Source organism: Pleurodeles waltl, chromosome 9, assembly GCF_031143425.1.
Source record: "Pleurodeles waltl isolate 20211129_DDA chromosome 9, aPleWal1.hap1.20221129, whole genome shotgun sequence".
Lineage (NCBI taxonomy): Eukaryota > Metazoa > Chordata > Amphibia > Caudata > Salamandridae > Pleurodeles > Pleurodeles waltl.
In genome coordinates, this window is record NC_090448.1 from 67,864,650 (window position 1) to 67,892,078 (window position 27,429).

Here is a 27,429-nt window from a genome sequence, read left to right on the forward strand (position 1 = left end):
TTTCATCTCCTTTGAAGCAAGGTCAGTTCCTGCAGGTGCAGACAATAAAGACTCTGATTCAGAATTAATTGGCAAACTTTGTTGCTACTTGTGTTCCAAGGCCCCAAGGACACCTTATGCATAAATGAGTACTAAGAGAAAGACATTATTCATTGGTCAAAAGGAAGCCACCCTATGAACCCTCCAATGGAAGACCCTGAAGAATTTGGAACGTTTCTTACTTAAACCCACCGGACGAAGAGAAGTCAGCCATTTTCTTTGATGCCATTTTGAAGCCTGATTCAAGACGCCATTTTAAATGACACCTTGATGCCTTTTCTCTGCTGCAGAGAAAGAGACTTTAAGAATTCTCACCCTAGAGACTTTAACATTAATTTTGCCTTGTCTTGTCCATGCAGTAACTTTTGCCCCATTCTCCTTGCTGCCGCAAGGAAACTTGCCTTAACTTTGCCCCTTTGAAATCTGCCCCATGCTGATCGAACCGGTACCTGAAGGACGAAGACTTTTCCTTGAATGCTGATTGTATTTGGTAAATATGAAAGGATAATTGTATTATGCATTATGTTTTTTTTTCCTTTTTAGGTACCAACTGCTTATTTTGATAGAACCCAAGCTAGAAGTTTTCTAAATTTATGTTGATTAAATTCATTTTCGCATGAAGCCCCACATGCCAATGCTAATCAGAGGTTAGTTGAGGTATTCATTTGATGCACCATGCTGAATTGAAATCTTGTTATGCTGACCAATGTATGCAATTAGTCAAATTCAGTTACTTTTATTAGTGATTTGCATTGCTATAACCGAGTGCATTATAATCTCGATATTGCGTAGATTGCGTTTCTTCCGTCGCTATGGACAGCTAGTAATGTTCGTATACGTACATCATTTGATTTTGAGACTTACTTATATTGTGCTAGCTTTGTTAATATAGGGAAATAAACTCATTACATTTTAATAAACTGGTGTGGTTATTCATGACTGAAAGGTCATGGTGTGTCAAATACTGATTACTATTGATCCTTGATTGATTATTAACTGATTATTGATTTGAGTGATCCGACTATTCTTGGATGAGGAGAGCCCAACTAGGTCAAAAGGTTCACCGACCTCCAGCGTGTCCAAGTACAAGTAATTTATAAGGACTGGACGCGCTATCACTGGTACTTTGGGGTCCTTTGCAGTTGAGTGAAGGTGAATTGAGGGTCGGTCCTGGTTAACAGTATTACCTGTAAGGACGCGCCAGACCTAGAGGTGGTGCTGGGCCGGACGCATAAGCACACGGTCAAAGATTACAGCACGCATAATGCTGGTCTGCTTGCCGTCTGACCACGAGGGTCGCCGACTCCTTTATTTTATAAACTCTGGGTCAAAGCTCAGCCTCCCTAGCCTTGAGGCAACAAAGTATGGGAGAGCCCGGGTGGCTCTCTACATTACCTTCGAACTCCGTGCTTTAAATGAGAAAAAATAAGTGCAGGTACTCATTAACATGAGGTAATAGTGTGGTGGGTGGGGCTAGAGGCGGGGGCTAAGAGCAAGACATGAGGATACTTTGACTTAAATACCAGTTGCAGCACATACCAAGACACGTGATAAATGTTGTTAAATAAAACAAATTAACTTATTACACAAAATGAAAGCGCTCACACAATTATATTTTAACATTTGTTTTGTTTTGTAATATTTGCAGCTCCTTAATGCCATACTGTTATTTGCTGTCGTTTTACACAATACTATATATTCTTGATAGTGCACACACAGAGAAAGAAACAAGCAGACACAAAGCATTCCACACAGTCCTCCTTGAAGTGTCCCGAGTCTCTCCCTCTTTCATTCGCTTCTCTCTTACAGAAAAACACACACATAGGAGAAGGCAAACACACATATCTAAACAGACCCTTGTTCTAAAAGACTCAGGAGGGATTAAAGCCGTATTACATTTATTTCCTCCCATGGCTTTCTTGGTTGTCGCTGTCAGCGGGGCTGCCTCAATTCCTGTGTTTGCACATAGGTACACAGTAGTGTGAATGTGATTGACAGCACAGGGCCTGAATGGACCCTGTTCTATCAAACACAGTGTGATGGTGAATACCCAGACATTAGGCACATAATCCCTGCTGAATAGCTCAGCAGGGGTCGGCTCAGGGCTAGAGCAGCACCTTAGCTGTCAGAGGCAGGTTCAACTCTGACAGCCTAGTGCTCACCAGCAGTAGCAGCTAATGAGCCTACCTTTCATGAGTACCGGTACTCTCCTTGGCAGCAGAGAAGTGCCGGTACTCAGAGTGAGAAAAATAAGAAGTGCTGGTACTCAGTACCTGTGAGTACCGGCCATTTAAAGCACTGCTTTAAATGGAAAAACATAAGTGCAGGGACTCACCAAATTGAGCAGTCAATGGGAATGGGAGGAGCTTGTGGTGGGGCTTGGGGCAGGGCTAGGAGGCAAGCATTTAACTAAGATTTATTGGTGTGGAATTGTGCATCGCAATACAGGGGTATCTGCCACCTGTAGAGTATTCTGATGTATGAAAGGTTGCATTTAATATATTTTAGGCAGGCATAATGGGTAAGTGCAGAGTGGAAGAGATCAGCACATCTTGGTTGCACGTTGTGAGTGTTTGCAAGGCAAATACAGGGTAGAGTGCAGGGCGAGTCATGTGAGGACTTGGGGTCCGGGTCTGTTAAAGAGGCAAGCAGAGTTTGCATAAGGTAAGCAGAAGATGTGCAAGTCAAGTACAGACTGGATAAGTCCAGCACATTGTACTTCACTGAGTACAAGAAAAGTCAGAGACCAAAGATACTTTAAATAGTTCTATAGTATTGACCAGGCCTCAGGGGCATCAGAGTTCAACAAATGTCATTTTAGAACTTTTTTTTTTTTTTTTTTTTAGAATTCGCTTGTTTCATGATACAGGGGGTATGAAAGCAACATAACAGCAAGAAAATAGAGTTATGCAATAGGATAAGATGTGTAGACATTAGAAACATATTTTGAATTTTAGACAATAATTTCAAAGGCAAGGAGCTGACAACAGAGAAGATTTGACCACTCACTTTTCTTTTGAAAACAAGGTACCTACAACAAATGAGTGTATGTGCGTCTGACTTCCTCAGACAAAAAATAATCTGGCTATAAGTCTAGTCAGAGATGCAAAAACTGCTTTGTTTTTGCACTAAATGCATTTAGTTTTGCTACACTTAAATGCAAAACCCAGGCAGATCCAGCTCTGCGTATTGAATGCTAGAATTAAAAAAACAAAAAAACTTGAAGGGGCATACAATAAATGATGTCACACTAACTCTCAACCCCCAGCTGACATCAAACAAACATTCTAGAATGCTCATTGCTGTTGATTGTTAGAGATGTACGACTAGTTAAAGAGAACTTTTTTTTCTGAATTGTCAGCTTTTCAAAAATATGACTTCAGGTTTAGTGCATAACCACTGTGCATTAGGTCACTTGTGGTGTGCAGGGCTGAGGTGAAACAACAGTTCTGACAAAAAAAAGGATTGAGAAAGGGGCTGAATGAGAGAACAGAATGTGGGGAGGTTACACCTGGACATGATCAAACCAGGCGTCACGATCAAAGTCAGTAGTGTCACAAGAGTTTGTAATTTTGAACCCTCCCCTGTCTCAAGCTACTTAGTTCCCTGTGTTTTCTTGCATAACTCTTTCAGCCTTGCACAATCCATCTGCCCTTATGCACACCTTATCTCTCAGAGCAGTTGCGGCTCGCGTGAAGCAGAAGGGGTGGGGTGGCATGCACGCATGCGTGCGTGCGGGAGTCAGGGAAATTAAATGAAATTAAAAGTAATTGAAAAAAATTAAAAACCACTTTGCTTACTGCTGTGCGCCACTCTGCTCCTCCGTCTCCTCGCTGCAGGCAGGCACAGGCTCCCAGCCTGCCCTGCACCAGTCCTGACGCTGCTTAGTGCAGTGTTAGGATTGGCTGGGAGCGCCCAGTCAGGGCACTCCCAGGAAGACTGGGAGCCTGTGCAGGCTCTCTCCAGCCCAGCAACACAGCTGGAAAGAGCCCTGTGCGCATGTGTCTTTGGCCGGCCCGAGATAGCCGGCCAAACACACACGCACTCTGAGGGGGATTGCTCGTCACCCCCGTGGACCCGCCCCTTTTCCCAAAAAACAATAATAAACACAGTTTATTATTGTTTTTTGGGAAAAGGTTTGCAGCTGCTGCTGCTGGCAGGGGGGTGACGCTCCTCCACCCTTACGGAGGGGCTGCCCCTGTCTCAGAGCCAGGGTAATCCCGTTTATTGCCCACTACCTGTTCGCCTCTGGGTCACACAGGAATGGTTGGCCTGCATTAAGTGGATATGAGGGCCTTTTCCCTGACCTACATTTGGGCGCATGTATGCATGCCCTTCACACATAAAAACTAACACATCCATCATAGAGCGTAGATGCCAAACTGCTGTGTGGTTTAGAGGTGAGGCCTCAGGTAAACTTGCTAAAAACCCATCAGTTCACAGCTCCAGTGACTGAATTACTTGTTAGTTCTTACACATATTGGGGGTCATTACGATGCCGCCCGCCAAGATCTGACCGCCGTGCGGCCGCCAATACGGCCGCACCCCCGCCACGGCCATTTGGAGATCCCCGCTGGGCCGGCGGGCGGAAACCTGGTTTCCGCTCGCCGGCCCAGCGGGGATCACGGCCGCAACATAGGAGCCGGCTCCAAATGGAGCTGGCGGTGTTTCGGCCCTGCGAAGGGTGCAGTTGCACTCGTCGCGCTTTTCACTGTCTGCATAGCAGACAGTGAAAAGCTGCATGGGGCCCCCAGGGGCCCCACAACTCCCCGTTCCGCCAGCCTTTTCCTGGCGGTGCAAACCGCCAGAAAAAGGCTGCCGACCGGGGACTCGTAATCCCCTGGGCAGCGCTGCAAGCAGAGCTGCCCTGGCAGATTATCCCCGCCGGGGCAAAAGTGGCGGAATACCGCCGGCCCCGGCGGTGTGACCGCGGCACTTCCGCCGCGGTCGTAATCCGCCTGGAAGCACCGTCACCGTGCTTCCGGCATTTTAGCCCTGGCGGTCTCGTACCGCCAGGGTCAAAATGACCCCCATTATGTTTTTTTTCTTCACCATGTATCCACTCTTTACCACTATTCTTGTAGAATCGACACCATGTGGCCCACGTCATTTGAGGGCGGGGACAACCCGGCTCAGGGGCAGGGCTGTTGAGTGGGTGACGTCAGTACTGGAGGATCCTGTTCACTGTGGGTTGGGACAAGTAGGGACAGTAGCATGCCTGCTTAATGTCCACCTCTCAGGGGCTTGCACAGTCGCCCACACAGCGCAATGCCTTTCTCTCCAACCGCATCCAAAAAATAGACGGCCATTTAATAATCATTCCTTTGACTGGCAGTTGCAAACACTGCATGGAGAGGCTGTCAAAAATCCCCCCAAAACCAATTTTGTGACCCAGAGTTGGTTTAACACCTTGTGAATCCGGTCAAAACACTTAGCCTAAAAACTAAAAGAAAATGCACCTCAACTTACGTAATGTGATTGGTGCTCGTGCAAAGCTCCGTGCCACTGAGCAGAGCTCGCGCTATATAAAAATACAACAAAAACAAATCAGTGCCCGAGTCACCACCTCGGCTTTCCTGGAGACAAGAGATTGGATGTGCACCCACTTCTATTACGTTGTCACCGAGTTAGATTTCATTTCCTGCAGGTCCTAGACATAGCAGGCCTGGTCTTGACCCCTAGAGTACTGCAAATAAGCAGGCGGGCCTCTGCGGAAGTCTTCAGGATCAGCCCGGGCTCCTGTCTCTGCTTTCACTCTAATCCAGCAGCCTTTTCGCAGCAGAGCACTCTCTGTGCTGCTACTCAGTCGCCAATTCCACCAATCCTGCCCTGTTACTCTTAGGAGTACCAGTACTCTTTATCCCAGAAGACGTTTTGGTACTCAGAGGAAAATTCCAACGTGCTAGTATTCAGTACCAGCGAGTACCATCCCATTTAAGGTACTGTTCAAACTTTGGAACATTTCCAGACCTCAGAATCCTTCAAAAGGATGCTGTGGCTGAAGAGGGAACCACCGAGTCGGATAACTTCTTGTCTTGGTCCTGCCTCAAACACCGCTCTCAACAGCACTACATGGGACAAAGCTGGACAAAGTATAACCCAAGGTTGCTTTTTCAGGGAAGCTTAGTACCTTGTCCCAGACCTCCAGCGCATGCAAAGTTTTTGTCTTCTCTTTAATAGAAGTTTAATACCCTATGCCATGGCTTTGAGGGGGAATGGAGTTCTCTCTACCTCTTTTCTTTATGTTCACAGCCAAAAGTCCAGTCCAAAGTGGCTCGCTGGTTCCTCTTCCAAGGTGTCCTCTTGTCTTTTATCTCCCTGTGAACTTCAGGAGCCCACCTTCTCTGACTCTTGAGAATATACATCAGAACTTTGAACTCAAGGAGAAAGCAGGATTCAAGCCAGAAGTTCTTCCTTAGGCAAGCAGGTGTAGTGCAGCAGCAGCCCACTTCCTGTAAACATCACTGCATACCGGAGTGTTCCCCTTCCCAGGGGGTGGGCAGCCGCTCTAGCTCTCCCCTTCTGGAGGCCCAAGCATGTCGTCGTCTGCCTTAGTGTTCAACAGCGCCTGCACAGCCGGTATTCGCATAGCCCGCACCCCGCGTGCTGCCTCCTCCTTTTGAACGCAAGCATTTACAGCTTAATGCATGGCCAGCACCCGCCAGACGAGCCTCCTAGCCACTGCCCCTGATAATAATAACCAGGATTCAGCCCCAACATGGCGGCAGCTCCTTTCCACTACTCAAATTTGATTGTACAGCCCATTCCTCCTCGAGCTGTCTTCATGTGGCACCTGAAAAGCCACCTACTGATTCCCTTCAGTATAAAGACCACCCTCTCTGTTATCACTTTTCCTCCAGGGTGGCAGACAAAGGGTAGGTCACTGCTAAGTCAGCACGCTGGAAAACGTGAGTGTTATTGGCCACTGCCTTGTGAAACTTTTGCATTTAAAGAGTCCTTAAGGTCTAACTTGACCACCATCCTTCAGTTTGGTTCCACAGCTAGTATGATCTCTGCCATCCTCTAAGGGGTCTGTAGCTTACAAACTTAGGTTCTATAGTCAATTGGATTTGAATCTGTGTTGTGGTAACTGCATCTCTTTGCTAGTTTGTCACCTTTTTGTTTTGATGTGTGTTTGTCATGCTACTTTACATTTAAACGGATACACCTGTTTTTTGCCATGGTGTGAACTTATTCTACAATTTGTCTTTGTGCATTCATTATGGGTGTGACTATAGAATACCCCTAATTTACCTTTATTGCATACCTACAATGATGGTGTAATTTTCTTTGTGCTTTTTTCTAGTTCGGGCTTTAGACATCCCCAGGTATAATTTACTGTGAGGATTTGGATCTGTGTGATTGAGGTACTTCTTGCTAATGCTACACCTACTCTCCCTCATCACTAGTAGATTAGGTTTTAGTCCTCGATCCTAAAGAATTGCCCTGATGGATAACGACACTCGAGGCAAGAAACATGTCAACCTTTATACACACTATTTTATGAGCTGAGTTGGATCGTAATCTCCACTTTCAGCCACGCTCTGCTTCTTAATCATAACCTGAGAACCCACCCATTAAATTTAATTGGGTATCTCTTAGCTATTTGTAATCCACATTACACTAATCTACACCTAGAGCACCTCCACCCTACACTTCACATTGGCATCTCGTGCTCAAAAGACCTCCAGCAAAGAGCCCCCTTGAGGGGCCAGTTGGGCATTGCAGCTCCGGCCCAACAACGAGCTGTCTGATTATGAAGCAGGACAACCACTTGGGTGTGCGAGGGCTCTTGCTTCTGAGAAATCTGATCCCCCTTTCTGTTCTCAGTTCCCCCAGCCTAGATTTATTTCCTTCCCTTCACCCACCCTAGGAATTGCATACCTACTGTGCTACACACCACCTGGCTGAAGCCAGTTCTTCTGTCTTGCCCTTTTTCTCCCATCAGGACCCCACATACAGCAGCAGTGCTTGCTTTACAATCAGAGCTCTGGGATAAGGGAAAGGTCAACTACAATCACTAACAGAAGCACTTTGGTCTTCAAGGCACAACTTAAAGGGGACATACCTAATGTTGGAAAAGGCCTCTTATGTGTCCAGAAAGTTTTAGTCAGACATGTAAATATTGTAGGACTGCAGAGCTGCTTGTCAGCCCCCAGTGATTTATTTAAATATCAGACTTGTGAGTGATGTGAAGCCACAGTGTATTCCACTCTGGACGTTAGACATTTATTCCACTTGTGCATGTTTTGGAAACTTTGACAGAGAGCTTACCTAAATATGAAAACACCAATTGCTGGTTGCCCATTAAATAACATCTTTTAGGAGCAGAGCTCATGCGGAGAAAGCAATTTAGCAGTCTTCTAGTGGCCAGAGTCAAATTATGCAGCTAGTCAGTCAAAGGGGAGCCACACAAAAAGAATCATTTTTGTACATGGCCATTGAATGGAAATATGGGTAAACCTCTACTGTTACCTATAGGATTTTAATTCAGACTAATACGCTTTATGGCAAATTGTGAGGGTTGAATTTTAAAGCTATTAAAAGATGAGTTGTACCATTCTAAATGATGATTTTAAATTTGATGAAAGTAAACCATGAAATTGAACTTGCGAAGCTGTGCTAACCATTTGCATGGCATTGCATATAAGAAAAACCACAAAATGAAATCACATAGAACTAGGTTGAATATCAGTATTTTAGTCACCATACAGGAGTGAAATAATCACTGGTATTGCACCCTAGGTCAATTGAGGAAATATTCCAATACCATATAATACTTGTCCAAAATATCAGACCAAAAGCCACAAACTCTCTGGCGCTTGAATAAAAAAAAAAACTGCACAAGGTAATTACTTTCTTTGTTTAAGCCGGAAAGTTATATTCATATTGTTTGATGAACTTTTTCTGATAAATGTATCCTAAGATGGTCTCAATAAATCAGTTTCCAATTTTTCAGACCACATTTATTTAGTTTTATTATTATATTATTATATTTAAAGTCCTTTCCTTGTTCAAAAAAATGGATGACAGTATCTTACATACTTCTTATGTTAATCAGGCTTTTATTATGCTGATTGAACAACAAATCTCAAATTATTAAATAGAAGAGATGGATTTGATCAGAAGTAATCTTATGTATGTGTATAAAAACAGTTACTCTTTTCATAAAAGATATTCTCAGTGCTTCAGTTGAGTTAATTACTGTTCTCAAAACCAGCTTATTTTATGTTTTTGTTCAACAAAAATTAACAAAATCTAGCAAAAATGGCTCAACCACATCTTACTTCCACAAGACGTGTGACTAGCCCACAGCAACAGCATATGGAAATAGCTGCACTTCTATGGGCACAGAAAACAATGAGAGAGAAAGCCACCTTCTTCAAGCAGCTGGCTAAGATGACTCAGTGTAGAGATGGCTGATCTCCCGCACGTCCACACCCAGACAGCAAAGGAAATGTAAGTACCATGAAAGTACTGTGGGAGCTTTGTGGAGCTCTACAGTTTCATATTCAGACTTCTTACAACTTTCACCTTCCGCAAGCAATGCAGTGAGTTAATTGGACACAGGAGTGTTAGGTCCCCCATAACAAGCTGAAATTGAGTCTGAGGGGTGCACCAGTCCACCCTTCATTGAATGAACTAACACCCCTTTTGCTGGGTTGTGATTCATATTGGTTCAGCCCAACAACAAAGTTTTGGAGCGCATAATGAAATTTATTAGCCATAACTTCCCGTTAGTGCTCAGAGTGCAGGAATGAGCAGCATTCACAAATGGATAATTTACAATTGTTGGGATCGTGCAGCGAGTACAATTGTCACATTTACATAATGTTTTTTTTTTCTGATAACCAGGATTCTGTCCTAGTTTTATTTCTAGTAGGTCAATGGAAGTTAGCATTTTTCAGTGGTCAGATCTTCAACAATACACACTCTATCCAAACTATGATTGTTTTCTTCTCCTCCCAAAGGATGCCAAGGTTTCAACAAAACTTTAAAAATGTGATTACTTTTATGGTTGTGCTTCGTTCTACTTTCTATAATCTTGCCAGTTTGTTATTGTGCTGCATGATTACTACACTTAAAGCCGCACAATCCAGTGACCTTAATGAAAGCAGACAATGCAATACCTATTTCGTGAACTCTAAAACTTAACATGTGTGTTTATATGATTATTTGGGTTTGTAAAAAATCAACATCAAGAATCGTGTATTTGCTCTTTGAAAGTTCATTGGGGTGAAAATTAATAGGGAATTAAAAACAAGGATATTAGCTATCCAATGATGATACACTTGGCACCTCACACAAACTACTGTAAGATTTGTAGGCATTACTAAAGTGTACATTAACAAAAATTGTGGCAACCAGGAATTAAATCTGATAAAAAAGAAACACTGCTGGAATCCAGATTGAAAACAGTAGATCGAGGGTGACATAAAGACCAGAAATTACAGTTTTTTCTGAATATTTGTTTCATGTCTCATTGATAACTGAGATGATGGGCAGCTGGAAGTGTCACTTACCACAATGTCAGCTTTTTGTGAGAAAGCAGTACCTTGTTCCACTTTTTCCCTCAGGATTGGATTATGGACTTTTCCTCTGTGAGAGAAGTGTCCCGAAGTCGTGTGTTATTTACAAAAATAAACTTTGAACTATTTTGCACATTTGTTTGACCTCTAAAAACTGGTTTTTCACGTCCTTCAAAAACAGTCAGTGTGTAAGGTATTAAAAGTGCAGTATTTGAGTACATTGGTAATCCAATGATTGGTATGATTTAATTTTAAAGCAATCAAGTGGAAACTATGTTTATCTTTCACAAGAGCGTGTATGGGGACACATTGGCCCTCATTCTGACCTTGGCGGGCGGCGGAGGCCGCCCGCCAAAGTCCCGCCGTCAGGTTACCGTTCCGCGGTCGAAAGACCGCGGCGGTAATTCTGACTTTCCCGCTGGGCTGGCGGGCGGTCTCCTTCAGACCGCCAGCCAGCCCAGCGGGAAAGAGGCTTCCACGATGAAGCCGGCTCGGAATCGAGCCGGCGGAGTGGAAGCTGTGCGACGGGTGCAGTTGCACCCGTCGCGTATTTCACTGTCTGCGCAGCAGACAGTGAAATACATGTAGGGGCCCTCTTACGGGGGCCCCTGCAATGCCCATGCCAGTGGCATGGGCACTGCAGGGGCCCCCAGGGGCCCCGCGACCCCCCCTACCGCCATCCGGATCTCGGCGGTCCGACCGCCGGGATCTGGATGGCGGTAGGGGGGGTCAGAATCCCCGCGGCGGTGTAGCAAGCTGCGCCGTCGCGGAGGATTCAATGGGGCCGCGGTACACTGGCGGGACCCCGCCAGTGGTGCCGGTCCGACCACGGCTTTACCGCCGCGGTCGGAATCCCCATTGGAGCACCGCCGGCTTGTCGGCGGTGCTCCCGCGGTCCTCCGCCCTGGCGGTCAAAGACCGCCAGGGTCAGAATGAGGGCCATAGTGAGGTACTAATTCTAACATAGGGAGATGAGCAAATTTATAGGTGTTCAGTAAGATATTCATGTCTTTTTATGTTTAGCTTTCAGGTATTCCTAATTTCCCGTCAACGCATAGAGAATCTATTCTATAAATGTATTATGATGGTGTATATTATTTCACCTTTGAAGCTGTATTCAGTGATGCATTCACCAGTTTATCTTGTAGAGATCCACTTCAGCCTCTAGGCTTCCTCTGGCGAGAAGTGGCTACACAGAGTGTAGTGTTGTCTCTCTTTTCTCTCTTATCCTGGTCCCCTTTCTCTGCTTCTACCACTTTCTCTCATGTTCGTGTTTATGTGGTCACTGAAGGGTAAATTGAAAGAGAGAAAGGAATATTCACTTGGTTCCATCTTTCACACAAGGTTAGTGCAAATCATATTCTTACGCACTGTGCACGTTCATTTTAATCTCTATTCAGTGAATACAATCCAAACATTCTGGAGACGTATAGTACAATTGAATGTACTGCAGAGGTTTCTGGGTTAGTTTGCTAAGCAGAAGCGTATGGATTTTATCCCTTTAGAGGGAATTTGTTTTCTGAACCTTATTTTGTCTTTCTATTCTATGTGGCTGGATGCAGCTTTGATTTTTCAAATATAAGAAAGGATATGATTGTATGTGGTAAAAATCTTTTTTTCTCAATGATAAAACTATGAAGGATGATTACCGATATTTAATGCAACTTATAAAGTAATAGGTTTTCAATCAAATTATGTTGTCAGTCTCTATAGATTGAACATAGAAACATAGAGATTTTGTGATCTCTTAAAGGATACTTAGGGTGGCGAACAAGTATCTGTTCTGCATTATCTTAACAGAAATAGGACTATTATATATGAAGGATTTATTTCATTTTAATTAATTTGAGTGTATGCATTCAGATTGGCATGTGAAGTGGGTAAATCAGATGTGGTCTCTTATTTCTTCCAAGACATGAGTTTTAAGATTGCTTGATGATGATGGGCTGCAACATGAATGTGTCTTACCTCACAAGTCCATGTTATTTTATCTTGCTTACTGGCGGAAGGGTTAAAATAGACTTATTTGCTAATGTAAAATTTAGAATATATATTTTCAGTTAGATATTGTCTGAGAATAGATGTTTCACAACAGACTGACCTGTTATTGTCTTGCTGATTTTGTTGCATGTAAAAGTTGCTTCCTGTGCTATGTTGTCATGTGCATTGCTAGCGTTCCAAATGGCAAAGATGGGCAGAAAATAATGGACTGGATGGTTTATAATTGCATGTTGGTTTGATAAGTGCTGCCTTCAATATATGTATGAATACAGTTATTATGTGATTTATATGTCATTTGGCTTCATTCATTTCAAAATGATTATATGATAATTTGGGTTTTTGGACAACACCTCGCCTTTTCAGAACTGTGTATACAAATGTAATTGAAATATATGGAGTGTGAAATTATATGCAACAACTGATGTAAATGTAGATAAATGTAGCTGTGTATTTGTTATGTTACAATAATATAGCTTGTTATTTTTTTATTGTTGTTGTTTCAGCTGTCAGCCCTGAAGAATCGGGTGCCCAGGAAATAGTTTTGGGTGATTTTTATCTAGGAATAAATAAAGAACAAAAAGGAAACCGAAACAAGAAACCATTTGTGTGTGATATTGATTTGAATGTAGATTGGCTTTCGAAAGAATCGTGGAATTTAAGCCTCCGTACGGTTGTGAGCGGTCACGATGGAAGGAGTGGGTAAAATAACATACTTTCCAGGTGAAGATCTCTTTAAGCCCTCAAAAACAAGTAAAGTTCGACATTTTTGACTGTACTAAAGTAAAGCAAGTTTAATTAAACTTTAATGTGACTTTCATAGTTTGATTTGGATTTGGGTTTTCTGCTGGTAGCCAAAGCTGAGTGATAACTCTGCTGTCTACAGCCTGTGAGGGTGAGCTCTTGTAGGTTTTCATCTTACCCCATCACTCTTCCACAGCCACAATATACAGTTGCTATTTACATACAGTAGGATTATAGATCACTTTATATTCCTGGATAATTTCAACTTCCTATAAAACCCACGCTTTTTAACTATTTTTGGAGACTTTTGCTGAAATAGGTGCATTTTGTTATGGTGACATCATTGTTTTCTTGGGCATTGATCCCCTCACCCATCCCTCGTATGGAAGATGGGCATTGCTTGGTGTACCATTAAATATTGGAATATTTCATGAATGCCTCTAAAACTGTGCTGTCAAGTTTATATATAATTTTGCCATGCGTTTAAAACATTTTGGGTGTATTCTCCTTCTTCTGTGTACTCCTCTAGCGCAAATCCTGCTTGCTCGGTGAATTGTGGGGCAGTTCTTTCGGCTACAACACTTTCAAAGGTCACTAGAACCACTAAGGGGGAGGGGCTGGGTGCTCTGCACCCATGCAGCTGTGTTCCCTGCTACAACGATCAGAGCCAAGAGCTGTGTCATTAGAAAGCGACAAAGGATTGCCCCTGAGATCAGTCAGCAAAGACTGTGTGCGGGTGACGGCGTGAGGTGGGGAGCCTGTCGGATGCATGATTGGCAGAGGGATTAGAATGGGTGCAGAACTTTGTGTAGAACCCGCGGCTTGATTTGCCTTTCTCAGTGCAAAAAGGTCCTACATGTAGTGCTGCAATAATCCACTAGATGGCAGTCATGTACAAAGCTTATTTCTAGGCATAACCTTCTTCACAGATAATGTCAGGGGTGGAACCACACTCAAACTTAGGGTTGAAGGGGTAGAGGGAGGCTAAGATTTTGAACAGAGGAGCTGGGTTCATCATTTTCAGAGTCCAGGTCAAATGTATTGTTTGTGCTGCCTGGACTGTTCTACAGTGTTTAACTTGTGCAAGGCTAAGGGATCATGCAACACAGTTTCTTTGGGGAACACTCAGCAATAGTGTAACAAGGTTCATGCAGAATGAATGGCAAACGCATAAACCCACCTTTTAACAAGAGTTGTGGGGTAAATCAGAAAAGGAATTTAAAAAGCTTCTTAGGCATGGAAGTCAGTGCCAGAAAGGCTGTGTTGTAGGCCTCCTTCCCACAAGCAAGGAAGTAAACACCACAGAGAGGCCCCACAGTCCGGATCCCAACTTCTGCAGGTAGGGTACTCTAGAGAACAGTAAACAGGTGCACTTAGAATTTTCGACCTTAAGTTTTGCATCCTGGTAACATAATGGTCCCCTCTCCTAAATCATGGTTGAAGGCCGCATATCTCGAGCCTGATGGTGCCTGCCCTACCAGAGCGAGGTGGTCTGCCTCGCTGCCATCTCACTCTTGCGAAGCTGTTTAGGTCATGACAGGTCTGACATTTGGACAGTAGAGAGTGGGTGGAAGTCTCCTGATTCGAAGGATGGCTGGCCTGTCCTAGTATGTCTTGTACAATGATTTATAATTATTTGTCCCCCCCAAGTCCTCTGACTGGCACCCTCTAGGTTGTGTTTTGTATCTCCTGTTTGCTTCTGCCCTCTCTCCTACCGCATAGTTTATAATTTGTCTTCCACCCTTGCCTGTTGGGCAGATGCCTATGGGTGGCTACCTATGAAGCACGGTTGTTCTGTCTGGTGAGTCACTAGTGTCTGAGGGAAGAAACTGAGGGCCTCATTTAAGAGGTCCAAGCCGCACACTGCATCACTAGAGCATACATTTTTTTGATGCTCCAGTGCCACAGTGTGCCGGCCCATATTTGCAAAAGCACGCAAAGCCACCTTGCGTGGATTTTCATGGTCTTGTAAATATTACCCCTTTCACGCATAACTCTACATGATAGGGGCGTTCCATGGGTGTTGATGTCGGTGTTCCCACGCAACATCCATGGAACCTGAGGGGACCTGGCCCATTCCAAGATTTACAAGACTGAGAATGCGTCAGTTTCCTACGCCACCTTAGGGGTGGTGTTAAAGTGGCACAGCAGGGAGAAATAACATTATTTTTTCCTCTTTCTATATGTGCTGCACTCCGCAGCACACGTAGAAAGAGGAAAACACCATTAATTAATGTACATGTGCAGGAAGGTGTCTTTTGCTGCACATAAACAATCATCCCTGCAACGCAGGCACCCTTACACCATGGTGCAAGGGTTCCTGTGTTGGTGCTAGGCAGCACTTTGTGTGCCAGTGCTGAGGAAAGTACATGGATGCGTTGTATTTCTGAAAGACAACGCATCCCTGCACTTTAAAAATGACGCAGCGTAGTAATTTAGTTTTTGGCCAATAATTCAAAGTACAGCTGCCTTTGACACAGAGACATTTACATACATATTTGAGTACTAGGGAAAAGAGAAAAATAAAACACTTATTACTGTACAAACATAAGACACATCACTATGTATCTAGTCATTAAAAGGCTGGCTCTTGGTACAGGTCACCAGTATTCTGCTCTGGCCCTCAGTGCTCTTTAATGCAGGGCAGAGTATTAACGTTTGGGTTTGGCTTTGTCTTTAATTGTTCTGTGTAATGGAATGGGGAAGTTTACTGTACTTGTTTGCTGAAGTTTCAACCTAAGGTCCCAAATTTTCCTCAGATACAGACTGGTTTGTTTTATCATATGGCCTGAAAGGTTGCTTAGGTGGAAAAAAATGTCTTCATCTGGGTGCTCGAGCTGTTTCCTGCTCAGTATCTTGTTGGTTGTATTCAACCTTATGGAATTATGTATGTTTCAGGTCAGCAGGACATGTTTTGGATCCTCTGTGGCCGCTCACAGGCATTCATTCAAAACTTCTGGCATTCTTTTGCTCAAGGTGTCATCTAGCAATAAGCATCCCTCCTCTCGCAAGAGCAAATAGCCTCCTTTCCCTGTGTTTAGGTAGCAAGACGAGATATTGTTGGGCGCTCTGTGAGGGATCAACCATGCCAGTTTTTTCAAGGGCTTCAAGTTACTGTTTTCTTACAAGGCTCACAAATCTTTTATAAACAATGGAATTTATTGGCTTTTTTAAAGCAAGGCCAGGTTGCTAGAGACGAGAGATAGTACCAGTCTGTGTCTTGTAGCTTCATTTGAGCACAAAGTTGTGGAAGGTGATTTGGCATTCATAGCAAAATCTTCTTTCCAAGCCTAGTCAATCCAGTTGTCACTTTGCGCTCATAGTCATTTAGGCGGTCATTCCTACCCTGGCGGTCCGAGACCGCCAGGGTAGGGTACCACGGATGCACCGCCAACAGGCTGGCGCTGCATCCAGGGCAATTCTGACCGCGGCGGTACAGCCGCGGTCAGAAACGGAAAACCGGCGGTGTACCGCCGGTTTTCCGCTGCCCAGGGGAATCCTCCATGGCGGTGCAGCTTGCTGCGCCGCCATGGGGATTCCGACCCCCATACCGCCATCCTGTTCCTGGCGGTTTTGGCCGCCAGGAACAGGATGGCGGTATGGGGTGTCGTGGGGCCCCTGGGGGCCCCTGCAGTGCCCATGCCAATGGCATGGGCACTGCAGGGGCCTCGGTAAGAGGGCCCCACCATGATTTTCAGTATACACTGAAAATCGCGACGGTTGCTACTGCACCCGTTGCACGCCTTCAACTCCGCCGGCTCCATTCGGAGCTGGCTTCCTCGTTGAAGGCGCTTTCCCGCTGGGCTGGCGGGCGGCCTTCTGGCGGTCGCCCGCCAGCCCAGCGGGGAAAGCCAGAATCACTGCGGCGGTCTTCTGACCGCGCAGCGGTGTTCTGGCGGGGGTACTTTGGCGGGCGGCCTCCGCCACCCGCCAAAGTAGGAATGACCCCCTTAGTCTTTATTCTATGGGGGCCATCTGACAGAGTCTTCAATTGAAATGTAACCCACATCCTATTCTAAATGGCCAATGGGAAACTTGATCGCAGGTTGAGCATTGATTTCCAAACTTTCCTCTTGAAGCAGCCAATGCGGCTTGTCTTATCCAGGCCCCAAAGCTTGGCTACATATGAGATGGCTTCCTACTTTCACTTGGAGGACTTTATCATTGTGGCTAGTAAAACGCTGTCGATATTTTCGTGCCATTATCTGGATAGTGTTGGTTGTGGCCTCAGATTGTTCTTATGTTGTTTGGATGTGGATTTTCCAATAATGTCCAAGGCAAGACCACTCACACCCAAGATTTTTCCATTATCCCCTCGGTTGTGTTTACTCCTTCCCCCCGTAAATGGTCTTTTTTTCTTTTTCCCCTGCCCCCTGTCATGGCCCCCCATTCTTGTAGTTGAGGAACGTCCCTAATGAACTTACAGTATAACATTTGAGAAATTCTCTCAGGGTAACATGATGTAACTGCTAATGCCTCTCTGGTGCATCCCGGAGAGTGGGTGTCAATTAGAAGGAAAATACAATGGGACAAATTAGTTTGGGCTGGTTGGAAGGAACGATAAGTGACTTAGGAACACAGGGTTTAATGAAAATCGAGTAAGTGGGTACCCTGAGGAACACAGGATGGTGATTCTAGGTCCAAGATGAGGGAGGGTGCTGATTTATTTTTTAGGATGAATGTGGTTAGGTTAGGAAGATGAGATAGAGAAACAAGGCCTCTTACCTGACCTTCAGATCACAGAAGGCCCAGTTGGTGTAGACACTAAGGGACAGATATTTTAAAATGTTGCACTGTCCTTGTGTAATACGCGGTGACACAAGGCAGCACAATTAATTCAGATTTACAAAGCTGCGTAAAGGACAATTTGCACCGCCTTGCAGGGCTTTGTAAAGAAATGTAAAACAACGCAGCTGCTTGAGCTGCATTGCATAGTATTTCGAGCTGGGATGTGTTCCCATGCATCCACACATGGATTTGATGACAAAAGTTTGTAAATCTGAGATTGCATCACATTTTCTCTTTGTGTGCGCTGCATTCTACGTCACACGTGGCCCGGGCACATTGTTGACAGGGAGGTATGTATATGGCTGTAGATTTGCCTGTAGGAGGGTGAGGAGGGTGACTGTGGACAAACAATGCAGTGTTTATGTACTCAGGAATGTAAACAATAAACATTTCTCCACTTCTGGAAATGTGAAAGATGAAGCTAAGCCCGAGACAGAATCAGACTGGTCTGGTGGCAGAAGGAAAGCAGCGTAAAATGTGCATTGTGAGTTTATAACAAATATAGTTATTTCTTTATTCATGGGAGAGGATGTGGCCTAAAGGTCAGAGCTGCCGGTTTGGAGCTGCAGAACCGTCGGCAAGTGGTGCTGCACCCAATACAGCACCACTTTTCTTGCACCCCTTAGCGCCCCCCCTAATGCCACCATGTGCGCCGTATCTAAGATACGTTGCACCATGGCGGTAGTTAGGGAAGTAGCGTCTAAATTTTTGATGCTAGTTCTGAGCTTTGCAGGATTAGCGTAAAAAATGTTGACGCTAATCCTGCAAAGCACCCAGAGGCCCATTATAAACTATGGGGTGACTCCTTCTAATGGCTGCTCTAAGCAGGTGTTAAAAGTTTTGGCCCCCTTAACGGGGGAAACACCCCCTTTGCATACATAATGCCTGGAGCAGGCATAGTGTAGGCCAAAGGGTTAAAAAGTGGCGCATTGCACCACTTTGTACATTTGGCATGGCGATTTTGCCCTCATTGGGCCATATTATAAGGAGAAACAAGTGGACAGCGTAGGGGATGAATTATCAATAATATTACCATAGAAAAAGATTTCTAATTACTCTCTAGGAAGTCTCTTTTCTTTGCATGATTTATTTAATTTTATAAGGTGGGACGACGAATCACAAACTAAATAACAAAATATTAAAAAGCATCTCAATCACGCTGCAAGCAAACTCAATACAAAACACATACACAAAAATGTAACACAATAATATAATGTAAACAAACAAAAAGCCAACTTGTCTCACACAGTTCTTCTCTCTTTGAGAAGAAAGTGGTTACTTAAATCATTTAAAGGGGTAATCCACTGGACTGCGATGGTTGGAAATTGTTTTGCACGCAATTGTTGGTGGCCTTTCAATTTCTTCTCAGGAGTCTTTACATTGTGTGGAATAATACTCAACGGTCCACTCCATTTTTTTTATGGCCCAACCTCACTTGGTCTGAAAGTGTCGGCGCGTTTCGGCCCCATAATTATGGGCCTCATCAGGACTAAATGGAGACAATATAACCTTTCTGATGCCTAATTTCTAAATTTGAAAGAGCACTGCTTATCAATTAAAGCAATCAGGCCCAAACCAATTGGCGAATACTGTGTATTCTGAACTGTTTTAGATATCTTAATCCGAGGGGTGGCAGTGGTCTCAATCGTTCGTGCCGCGACCCCTGGAGCGCTTGTACAAGGAAATACACTGCCGTCTCCATCGGGCCGCATTAGCATTAAAAATGATGCTAATGTGGCTGAAGGAGGTGCTAGGGGCTCTTAAATCTGCCTCTTAATCTTCCCGTTGCTACCAAAAATGAATGTGCCCTTGTGTACTGTAACTGGTGCTCATGTAAAGCGCTCCAATACCTTCGGCTCGAGTGAGCGCTATATAAGACTGTAAAAATTGTGTTATCTGAACTGCAATGGAAGCGGCGACCCGTTTACTGCAGGTCCTTCTGCGCACGATGCAAAAATAGTGGACAAAGTCAGTGACTGTGTTTTTGCCCCCAAAAGTGCAAGCTTTACGCAAGCTGGCCCTCCCGCCTCCCCAGAGGGACAGTTTGGAGCAGGCGCTGAGAGCGCGTTTCCCTCGCTGCCCCTTCGAGCTGCTGGCCTCTTATCTGGCAGGAAACAAATAGGAGCGCTTGAGGAAGGGACCGGCGGCCCGCCTGGCTTCAGACATCTTGCGGCCTCGATAAGGGCCCGCCGGAGAGGGCGAGGTCACCGGGTGCCATGGGCCGAGCACGGGGTCTGCTGAGATACAGGCGCTTCCGCCATCTTCCCCCAGCAGCCTGCCCTGCCACCACTGAACTGATATCTGTCACCGTCCGCAGGAAGCCCACCCTCCTGCAGCGAATGACTTCTTTCACGTTCCCTTCGACCTCTCACCGGGGCCGGCGTCGCCAGACTCGGAGATGATGGCTTTCAAAACTGCTTTGTTGATTGGTCATTTTCCTCATGCTTAAATGGGGGCTTTCATTGGTTTATTTATTTAATTTTAATAATAGGTGTTTCATATAGCGCCTAACTCCACCCTTTCAAGCAATCTTAATAAAGCAGATGTTATTAATAGTCCAATGTAGTGGTGCTTAATTCATTGACCTCAGAAGCATGAACGGCTGATTTTCCCTGGCAAGATTCGACTAGTGACCTATACCTCTCATTTCACCCTCATTTGGATGGTGTCATCCCCAGGCATGGACTCATCTGCAGCCCCAAAACAAGCAGGATGATCCCACAAACCTCATATGCGGCCCGCACCCCGCAAACTTTCCACTCGCCCCCATTTAAATATTGATCTCCATTGATACCAATGGGCTCATGCCCCCAAAACGTCCCATGGCAGCTGCTTTGGTACCACAGAAGGTTGAGCGACATGATGACTTTGATGGTCGCACACAGATGACAGTAGCGAGCACTTAACTCACTGAGCCATGGGGGGGCTCGGGTTTAGCTAACTGGCCACTTCCGGATGCAACTGCAGAGAGACAGATGTATTTATATGTTAGAGAATACAGCACATTAGATGCACATTTTTTTTATTAGATCTAGTTGTTGACAGATTGAGGTTTGGGCAAAGATGCGTTGACACTGTCTGTGATTTAGTCCCCCAATGTTCGTGTTTTTATCAGATAAAGACGGTTTTTAATTTGTGAAATGTCAGGGTACGTTTGTGAGCTACAATAAGCTGCATTTTAAAAGGCAAACAGTAAAATAATAGATTATTGTGCATGTATAATATACAATATCCTCGACTGGCAATAATAGTGGTTAAGAAGAGCTTATGCTGTTGAACTAGTTCTGTACTTCGTGAGCTGGCGCGCGCTCCCAAGTCAGTGTCACAGAGGCAGGGAGGCAGGACAGAGCGCGTAACTTGCAGAAAGTGCGGGAAAGCGCGCTGCAGGACTCTTTTGCACAAGGTCTGCGTAGGAAGGAGAGACGTTAACTAGAAAAACAATTTAGAAAAAAATGTATTTCCTGAAATAAAATGCAAATCCGTCAATTCAGCATAAAAAATAGATACTGTTCTAGGAAAGCGGGCACGCACAAGCCAGCATTTTTGTGACAATGACTGCTAGCCATGTATGACTGATCCATGACGTGCCTACGGTACACGTGTAAATTATACCTCTTTGCAAATGTCGAAGGCAAATGTCTTCCTAATAGAATATGCTTATTCATGAGTTACACCCAATATCGTGAATTTGGGACGAAGTGATTGATTTTTGCAGTTTCATACCCTCGCCCCCACCTCGCTCCCCAGACCGTTGAATGAAGGAATGTTCTACCTACCTTTCCTGCATAAAACATGCCATTCAAATGGCTGATGTACAAAAAAGTAAACTTTCATTTTTTCCTCTACGACTTTTGTACCATAGTTTTCACAGATTTATGATGTCTTCTTTGCCATGGTCCAATCTATTCAGTGAAAAAGTTGGCTTCTCCCAAAGTTCGATTACAGGTTTCCAACAATTCGGTAAGAGGTTCGTCTTCTCCTCCCAAATCTTGGCGTATTTATTAAAAACATGGAAATTATTTTGTTACAGCCACCATCACATGTACTTTGTAATGTTTCTAATTTGCTGTCAACGAGAAGTGTTATAATTCTCCAATGTAGTGTGCATTTACTCTAAAGCCGGTTATCAACAGCATAGCTATCAAAAGTGCCGCAGGTGGAGTGGCACCGGGGCACTGGTTTATGATGGGCACACTGTACCAAAATTATATCTGTTAATATCACCTAACCCGGCGGACACAGTGCCCATTTTCCTTTCCTGCATTAGGATAGGACACATGGAACCCTTGCCTGGCCACTGTAGGGCATAGTTGTTTTAGAGCTGATACCTAAACTTTAAAAGATACATTTCGAACACTGGCCACTGTCTTATATTCAAAGAACAAACTAACAACTCCGCATAGCCACTCTTTAAGTTTTTATGTTGTTGCTAGGGTTAAAATGCATGTAGTTGATTTATTCACGGCACACATTGAGGTAATAAATAATGACCTTCTATGAATGATAACCAGAAGTTTAATCTGTTTGTGTTTGTAAAGAAACTCATAGAGTAGGCACACAGGGTTTTGTTAGTTTGTTCCTTGAATATTGAACCCCTTTGTAACCCTTCAAATAAGGTCTATCCTTTTGTTATTGTCTGACTTTCTTATGTTCGTCTGGAAGATTTTTCTAATATTTACTGACCAATCTCAATCTCAGGGGCTCTCAAACTCTGAGGTACTGCTGTGCAGAAGGCCTAGCTGAAGGAACTGAGAATCAGAGCCCTTGGCGCTCTTAGTGTGTGGTTGGGTCAGAGGCACACGGTAGCAATTGTCTCAAAACCACCAAATGCAGAACTTCATTGAGGAATAATGCTTTAAGCCACAAAAGTAGGAATCTACCTTCATAAGGTCAATGGCAAATCCCTTCTACTGTCAGATGTTTTGCTAGTCTTGCGATATTGATATTTGTCCATCTCAGACTTGTAGTAGACACTCTGTTTTTCTCAAAGGTATGGCGAAAGAAAACCGTGTCCTGAAGAGGAAGCAGTTTTTAAATTTAGTTCATATCACTGATCCATCTTCCCCAATAGCATCTGGCCGAGGCTTTGGGTCTTCTACATCATCGTCTAGCAGAGGCTTTGAGTCTTCTCCATCAGCACCGAGGCAGAGCCTTTGAGTCTTCTCCATGATCATCTGGCAGAAGCTTCCGTCTTCTTCACCAGCGTCTGGCAGAGGTTTTGACTCTTCATAATTTTCTGGCATTGTCTGGCAGACAGTGGCTTTGAGTCTTCTCCATCAGTGCCTGGCAAAGGCTTTGAGTGGTCTCCATCATCGTCTGGAAGAGGCTTTGCGACTTCTCCATCAGCAACTGGCAGAGGCTTTAAGTATTCTCCATCAGTGTCTGTCAGTGGTTTTGCGACTTCTCGATCGGCATCTAGCAGTTGCTTTGAGTATTCTCCAGCTGCATCTGGCAGAGGCTTTGAGTTTTCTCTACCAGCATCTAGCTGAGGCTTTAAGTCTTCTCAATCAGTGTCTGAATAAAGGTTTTCAGTCTTCTCAATCGTCTGGCAGAGGCTTTGCATCTTCTCCATGAGCGCTTGGCAGAGGCTTTGAGTTCCCTCTATTATTGTCTGGCAGAGGCTTTGAGTCTTCTCCATCATTGTTTGGCAGAGGCTTTGAGTCTTCTCATCATCGTGTGGCAGAGGCTTTGAGTCTTCTCCATCAGCATCTGGCAAAGGTTTTGAGTCTTTTCCATCAGTGCCTGACACAGGCTTTGAGTCTCCTCCATCATCGTCTGGCAGAGGCGTTCAGTCTTTTCCATCAGCCTCTGGCAGAAGCATTGACTATTTACCATCAGTGTCTGGCAAGTGCTTTGAGTATTCTCCATCAGCATCTGGCAGAGGTTTTGAGTCTTCTCCATCATCGTCTGGCAGAGGCTTTGAGTCTTCTCCATCAGTGTCTGGCAGAGGCTTTGAGTCTTCTCCATCAGCGTCTGGCAAAGGCTTTGAGTATTTATTATCAGTGTCTGACAGAGGCTTTCAATATTTCTATCAGCATCTGGCAGAGGTTTTGAGTCTTCTCCATCAGCATTTGGCAGAGGGTTTGAGTATGGTCCACCAGTGTCTGGCAGTGGCATTGAATCTTCTCCATCAGCCTCTGGCAGAGACTTTGAATCTTCTCCATTGGCATCTAGCAGAGGCCTTGAGTCTTCTTCATCAGCATCTGGCAGAGGATTTAATTCTTCTCCACAGTGTCTGGCAGAGGCTTTGAATCTTCTCCATCGGCATCTGGCAGAGTCCTTGAGTTTTCTTCATCAGAGTCTGGCAGAGGCTTTCAATCTTCTCCATCAGCGTCTAGCACAGGCATTGAATCTTCTCCATCGGCATCTGACACAGGCTTTGAGTCTTCTCTATCAGTGACATGGGGGAAGTCTTCTCCATCAGCATCTGGAAGGTGCTTTGAGGCATTCAGTTCAGTTTGTGGAAGCCTACAGGGCAGCGTTCCTATATTTAATTATTTGCATGTTTTATAAACTGCCCACTTGACACAGCAATTTGTAACATAGCAAGCGGAGTAAAGATGAACAACCCTTGCCACTTAGGATGCTGCCCGGAGTGATTGCCAGTGGTTAGACCTATTGCAAGCATTCCTCCCATCACATTTTGTGTGTTTGATGTACCGCTTTAAGTGCCAAGGGTATGCCCATACATGGGTCCCATGCTCACTATGCCACATGACTGACATGCCCCAATCAGAGTGACACCAGTCTTGAGGGCTTGTAGTCTGGTTGAGCGATGACATGGCCTGATGGTTCAGACTTGACTGTTCCTACTGGAGTTGGGTTGAGACTAATTTGCATATGGCTGGCTCCAAACTGAGGTGGCATGGTGGAGGTGGGTTGGGATTGCCAAGTGATTGCCAGTTATAGACATATTGCAAGCATTTCTCCCATCACCTTTTGTGTGTTTGATGTTTCAGAGCTCACTAAATATGTCTGAAGTCTACACCCTGGTGAATCTGGAGCAGAGATGCTCGACTTCAGCCATATTGAAGGCATGCCCTGTTCTCATCTGCCACTGGGGACAGGTAGTAAAGGATGCAAGTTAAAACCAACTCCGTTTTGTAGAGTTTTATTTGAATTGCCAAAGGCTATGCCAGGACAGGGTGCAGAGTGTGCTAAAGTCTCATCCTGCCCTATGTGATCACTGGGCATGGCTGAAGATTGAGCTCCGAACACACTATGAGAGAAACACAAGGGAAGTCAGAGGATCACATCCTGTTCTCAGTACCTGGCTTTCATAGTTGAATACTATGCTTTGAGGGTACCAGTGGTGGGAAGGCTGCCCACAGGACATGACCAAAGGCTACACCCTGTTCTCTATGCCTTCTGAGGTCAGTCAAAGACTCCGCCGGAAGAGCACTATGGTTGGAGAATTAGACTTCATACAACATTTAATTAGAAAGTCAAAAATATAATGTTACAGTTAGCTACTGAGAACAGTCACCTCTCAATAATACAAAAATGATTTAGAAAAATCCTACAAAAAACATCTATCGGAGCAGCAGTGTGGTTGATCAAAATAACTTCCAAAAAGACCAACTGCGGTGAGGGATACACCCATAAACCCCCAATGCATTGCACATTACCTTACAAATGACATCATTACTGTTATTTATTCCAAAATGCAGTAGTGTGATTTTTTTGGTTAAAAAAACACCAAATTGTGCCTTGAAGATGTAAATTGTTGGGCTGCTCTTACTTCAAAGCAACCCAGCTGTAGTTTTGACTAAGTACTCTCTGCTCTGCAAAGAGGATTGCATTATGTCAGATTAATGTATTGGTGCTTTCGATGCAATGTTGCCCTTCACACAAGAAAGACAAAAGTAATAAAATGTTAAAAATACTATTTAAATTAATTTTCAGAAACAGATTGCATGCATCAGTAAAATAGTCCATCAGTGTCCATGGTAACTAGTTTTTGGCTGCTTGGTATGAATCCGTGAGTTCCAGCGGGGTGTTGGGCATGCATGTTTCTCCAGTGATGACATTTCAGTATTCTGGGGCTATCAGGTATTCAAGTCTCACTTATGGTCCCATTTTGTTTTTCCCTTACATCCCAGCTTTTTGTCCAGGTATCTTTCTGCTCATGTGCACACAGCGGCAGCCGCCACAAACCTCAAGGAGAAGGGTGGAGGCAGAGGGCAGGGAGAATAAAAAAAAAATAAAAAAAGTAAAAACGTACCTTTTGCTGCCACCACCTACTGCCGCGTTATTCCTCTTCCTTCCCTCAATGTGGTGTCCCAGCATTCACTGGGACACCAGCACAGGCTCCCCAACAATCTTGGTGCCGCTTTCATGTTATGCCTAGAATGAAAGCAGTGTCAGGATTGCTCTATGCAGCTTGGACTGCTGCTCAGACACAGCCCTGGGGTTTCTGCAGTTTCTCCCGTACGACTGTTAAACACAGCCAGGCTGGAAAACCTAAGTGCGCACGTGTGTTTGGCCGGCCTGAGACGGTGGCCAAACACAAATGCGCACTTAGGTGCACTCTCTCCTTATCCCACCTCCCATGACCCAGCCCGCCCCTCCTTGAACATGACGCTGGCTGAGCCAGCAACTGAAAGATAAAACAATAATTAAATATTGTTTTATCTTTCAGCTCCTGGCTTAGCCAGGGGGGTGATGCTCCTTCACCATTGCGAAGGAGCCGTCCCTGTGTGGACACCTCCTCACAGATGTCACTCAAAAGAAAAAAAACACAGACCTCACCACAGTCTAATTGCTCTTCTCCAAGGCTAGTGCCAGTGGTGTTCATTCTAATCTTTTTGTAGAGGGGACATTTTAACAGAAATTAAGGACCAGATGTGCAAATCTTTGGAGATTGCAAATGGCCTGATTCGTAGAATCGGGCCATTAACCACTGCAAAAAAGCATTTTGAAATCTACAAAAGCCAAATTGCAATTCTGTAACTTGTTACCAAATCGCGTTTCGTTTTGGTATTCAGTATTTGGAAGCTGCGTATAAGGGGTGTCTCTTCCAAAAAGAATTGCAATGGTATGTAATAATTTTTTGCGACCGAATTACGGTCACAAAAATGTAATCTGCTACTGACTACTGAAAAGAAGTGGCAACAATTTACAAATGGAAAGGCATCCCAGTGGGACCCCTTCCACTTTGAGAAAGTTTAACAAAATATTTTTTAAGAGCAGGCCGTGGTCCCACAGACCATTGCCTATTCTTAAAAAATGAAACCTAAATATTTTTCCTTTTTAGTTTTTGAAACACATCCAGTTTTACCTTAATTAAAACTAGCAGCGTTTAAAAAAATGGTTTATTTAAAAGCAGTAG